At 47.1% G+C, this 5,006-nt stretch overlaps 1 pseudogene; it reads left to right on the top strand.

Annotated features, from left to right (window-relative positions):
- The first annotated feature begins 777 nt into the window (after positions 1-777).
- On the top strand, positions 778-4,400 carry LOC138382477 (glyceraldehyde-3-phosphate dehydrogenase pseudogene; annotated as a pseudogene).
- Positions 4,401-5,006: the final 606 nt, after the last annotated feature.

Below are 5,006 nucleotides of genomic sequence, written 5' to 3'. Positions count from 1 at the left end.
CTAGCTTTAGATGCAGTAGGAATAAACAAGAAGTGGATACACCTCTCTCTTCCATCAGAAACTTTCTCACGTTAAGGCAGAGGAGTAATGTCTCCCTCTTATGAACTTTCTACTAAAATGCAGCTTAGAATTTATCAAAGTGTGAAGAAGTGGGGTCACTAGACCCATTATCTCTGCGGCAACGGCAAGTGCAGCTGCTCGCAGAGTGCCCTCTGTCCAGTGAACAAGGACAACCAGCTTCACTGAGATGGAATGCTACTCCCCTGCTTTGCTTGCAGAGTTCTGCCTCGCTGGCGTTAGCCCAATTCAAGGGGAAGGTGAAACTGGGCCCTGAGTTTAACTTCATTCCATGGAAATGGCTAAACATTTCTCTTTATGTTCATTTGTTGTCTTAATATTTTTTTAACCACAAAAGTTTTGACAGAAGATTATGCAAGAAAGTATTTTGGACAAGCTGTGGCAAAAGAAAACTGGATTGTTACAAGAATTAATCATCACTGGCCAAAAAAGAGCCCAGTGCTAACACCATGAAAGCGGCGATGAAATCAAGGGCATCAGATTCTCCGAGCTGAGTTTCTCATTTCTGGCTTTTCTCCAACTGGCTGGAAATGCTGACACAATCGCTGAGAAAGTGATGACAAACCCAAACACAGTACAAATCCACAGGACTACGGGTTTTCTGGGATTCTGCAAAACAGGCATTTGTGGTGAACAAGTGTTAGTTCTTGAATCTCGGTAAAAACATCCGAAGAATATGGTTTTAGTGTCTCTAACAAGATGCACGATGTCAAAGATGAGGCCTATGAAGTGAGTGTTCTCTCTCGATACTCTACGTGCCTGTATGTAACACTACGCGCACTGCTTAATTAGCCTTTTCTTAATTAGCATCTTTTAGTCTTCCCTAGAAGATAAGGGTGTTCTGGGGAGGTGAACGGCACACAGCAGGTTTAGGAATTCAGAATTCTAGCTCTGACTTCACCACTGACTAACAGGATCTTGGGCAAGTCATAGCACCTCTGGCTCATTTTTTCTGCCTATAAAATGAGGGCAAAATAATTACGGCCCATACATATTATCAGATTTGTTAGGGCAAATGTCGTGATCACATCAGCATGAAATGTGGCTGAGAGTGAGGCTGAGAAGTGGCTCAGAGACACTCAGGGTGGTGAAAAAAGGGAACCGGGGCAGAGACACCTCACACCTGGACCCCCTGGCCAGGAGGCAGAGTGGGGGGTGGTGAGGAGGGGGTGGGGGTGGGAAGTTGAGGGGCAGGGAGCAGGGGTTGGAGGGAGAGCCATTTTGAAAACGTAAGTGTAATTTGAAATTTATGGTTTATTTGGTTATATCTAAACTGACTTTTAGTCTATTACATAATATGATATATACACTTCTATATATCATATATTATGATTTTAGATAGATAAAAAACATACTATTTCAGTTGTTCTCAATTGGTACTTTTATTGTCTTTTAATTTTCCAAGTTAGAGGAACCCTGTGGATGATGTTAAGGGGAAAGACCTAAATAAGATGGATCCACTTCTGATATTTTGACCGATGAACCATTTCCCCTCAACGTCCTGGTGCCTCGGTGGATGGGTGGGGCAGAGCCAATGAGCAGCCATCTCTTTAATGGGGGGAGGAGCTGGGTCCAGCGGCTCACACCTGTAATCCCAGCACTTGGGAGGCCGAGGCGGGAGGATTGCTTGAGGCCAGGAGTTCACGACCAGCCTAGGTAACATATCAAGACCTTATCTCCAAAAAAAAAAAGGAAAGAAAGAAAAACATTAGCCAGGTGTGGTGGTGCACACCGTCCCATCTACTTGGGAGGCTGCGGCAGAAGGATCACTTGAACCCAGGAGTTGGAGGCTGCAGTGAGCTATGATGACACCACTGCACTCTAGCCTGGGTGACAGAATGAGACCCTGTCTCAAAAACAAAACTAAAATAAAATAACATGGAGGTAAGGGGCATCATTCTGGCATGAGTATGCCACTCCTTCACATCTGAACCTTTTCAAATTGACACGGAAAGCTGATGCTACCCGTTGGCAAAGCACTGCGTCCATTTTTAGACAATTTCCGTTTCATACTAGGTACAGATCTGAAGTGAGGGAAATTGCAAGCCTTCTCACCTGGCACTAACACACAGGTATATGAAAACATACTTAGCATTATTTATATTGCAGTTCTTTCAGGAAAGCAAACAGCCACAACAACAAAAACATGGAACAATAATTAGCACACAAAAACGGGGCTTTACGATGATGAATCGTTGTCATTGGGAAAAAGTCTAGTTCATTTCTTATTTATATCCAATCACTGTGAGCATTCTCTGCTTATATCAAATCAACTTGGGCTTCATCAACTCTGCTGAAAAAAAGAAGATGAAACACACCTTGTAACCACCGGCAAGAGATCTAGAAGGAGCAGATTCTCTAATTACATCATTAATTTCCAAAGACATATCCATCACATTGGAGCTTGCAGAGCATCAAAATGTACTGGGGAAAACATAATTTCAAGTGCTAATAAAAAAGAAAACAAAAGATTTCATTCACCAGCAATCTCTGCTTCCTTCGTATTACGGTTTTCAGAAAGCAACAGTGTCATCCAGCTGCAGGGTCACAGAGCCGCCTCCCGGTGGGACGCTGATTAGATGGCCGGCCCTGACGCACATCCAGTAACCGAGTGGACGACAGCCAACTCCTCATGGCTCCAGGCACAGGGGACACGGCGGTCACAGGGAAGGGCTCACAGGAAGTGGGGCCAATCACCGCACGGCTACCGAGGGTCTGCCGCCCAGAGCGCCTGGCTGATTTCATTTTTGACATGCTCTCAACTAACACCTTCTTGCCAAAGGAAGAAAGCATTACTGCAGATAACACAGAATGCTAAATAATCGGCCGAGACTTTCCTCGCATTCCTTCTCTGTGCTTCCTGAATGGCATTTTCTGGAATTTCCACCTGGAGAGCACCGGACAATCCCTACATGGGTTACTGGGTTGGTCCTGGGATGACGAGGAGCAGTAGTTCTCGCTTCTCCTGGGATTATTGAATAAATTCCACAAAGGAGGGGTGTGCAGGGCACTTCACTGTGTATGCAATGTTTTATTTCTTTAGCTGGGTGATGAGAACATGAGCATCATTGTATTATTCTTTATCCCTTTTTTACATATGTTAAATATTGAAAGCATATTGTTTTTAATAAAAGTAGACTCAAGTACGAGGGCTTTGGGGACTAATTCAATCCTCTTAAATTATTTATGTCTGTGTACCTTTTTTTTTCCTCCAGGCAAGAATCATTTCATGCAATTAAAATTTTCTCTACTCATGAAGTATTTTAAAAATTATAAAGATTTATAGTGACTCTCCACTCCCCCTGTTGGAGAGACAGCTGCATCTTTCTCGTGCAGCACCTGCCATGTCCCTGAGGCGCCATGGTCAAAGTGAAGGCAGGTAAATGGACTTGGCCGTATTGGGTGCTTGGTCACCAAGAATGCAAAGTGGGTATTGTTGCCATCAGTGACCCCTTTATTGACCTCAACTACACAGTTGCATGTTCCCTTATGATCCCACCCATCGAAAGTCCCGGGGCACAGCTGGGCTGCGAACAGGAAGTCTGTCATTAATGGAAACCCCATCTCTGTCTTCCAGGAGTGAGATCCCATCAAAACCAAATGGGGTGATGCCCATGCTAATTATGTTATGGGGTGCACTGGCGTCTTCACTACTTTGGAGAAAACTGGGGCTCACGTACACGGGTGCTGCCATGGTTCGTGCACACAAGTTTGTGGTGGGCGTGAACCATGCGAAGTATGAAAACAGCCTCACAATCGTCAGCAATGCCTCCTGCACCACCAGCAGCTTAGCCCCCTTGACCAAGGGCACCCATGACAACTTTGGCATCATGGAGGGGCTCATGACCACAGTCCATGCCATCACCACACCCAGAAGACCAGGGACTGCCCCTTTGGGAAGCTGTGGCGTGCTGGCTGTGGGGCTCTCCAGACCATCTTCCCTGCATCTACGGCACTGCCAAGGCTGTGGGCAAGGCCACCCTGAGCTGAATGGGAAGCTCAGTGGCATGGGCTTCTGTGTCCCCACCATCAACGCGTGGGTCCTGGACCTGACCTGCCATCTGGAGAGACCTGCCAAATATGATGACATCAAGAAGGTGGTGATGCCGGCATCAGAGGCCCCTCAAGGGCATCGGGGCTACACTGAGCACCAGGTTGTCTCCTCTGACATTAACAGTGACACTCACTCTTCCACCTTCAATACTGGGGCTGGCATTGCCCTCAACAACCACTGTGTCAAGCTCGTTTCCTGCCATGACAATACATTTGATGACAGCAACAGGGTGGTGGACCTTATAGTCCACATGGCCTCCAAGGAGTAAGAGCCCCCAGACCACCAGCCCCAGCGAGAGCATGAGAGGAGGAGAGAGGCCCCCAGCTGTGGGGGCATCCCTGCCCACCCCGCCCCCCGCCACACTGAGGATTGCCCTCCCAGCTCAGCTTCCATGCCAGGGCCCCTGAAGAAAGGGAGGGGCCTGGGGAGCCCCACCTTGTCATGTACCATCAATAAAGCCCCCCTGTACCCAGCCAAAAAAAGAGAGAGATGTATAAAAAAAATAGTTGGCCGGGCATGGTGGCTCACGCCTGTAATCCTAGCACTCTGGGAGGCCGAGGCAGGAGGATTGCTCGAGGTCAGGAGTTCGAGACCAGCCTGAGCAAGAGCAAGACCCCATCTCTACTAAAAATAGAAAGAAATTATCTGGCCAACCAAAATATATATAGAAAAAATTAGCCGGGCATGGTGGCACATGCCTGTAGTCCCAGCTACCTGGGAGGCTGAGGCAGTAGGATCGCTTGAGCCCAGGAGTTTGAGGTTGCTGTGAGCTGGGCTGACGCCACGGCACTCACTCTAGCTCGGGCAACAGAGCGAGACTCTGTCTCAAAAAAAAAAAAAAAAAATAGTCGTAAGAGCAAAGCACTGTTCCCTG

This window comes from Eulemur rufifrons, chromosome 4, assembly GCF_041146395.1.
Source record: "Eulemur rufifrons isolate Redbay chromosome 4, OSU_ERuf_1, whole genome shotgun sequence".
Taxonomy (NCBI): Eukaryota; Metazoa; Chordata; class Mammalia; order Primates; family Lemuridae; genus Eulemur; species Eulemur rufifrons.
The sequence above is the reverse complement of the archived record's forward strand: the minus strand, read 5'-3'. Positions and strand labels throughout refer to the sequence as shown.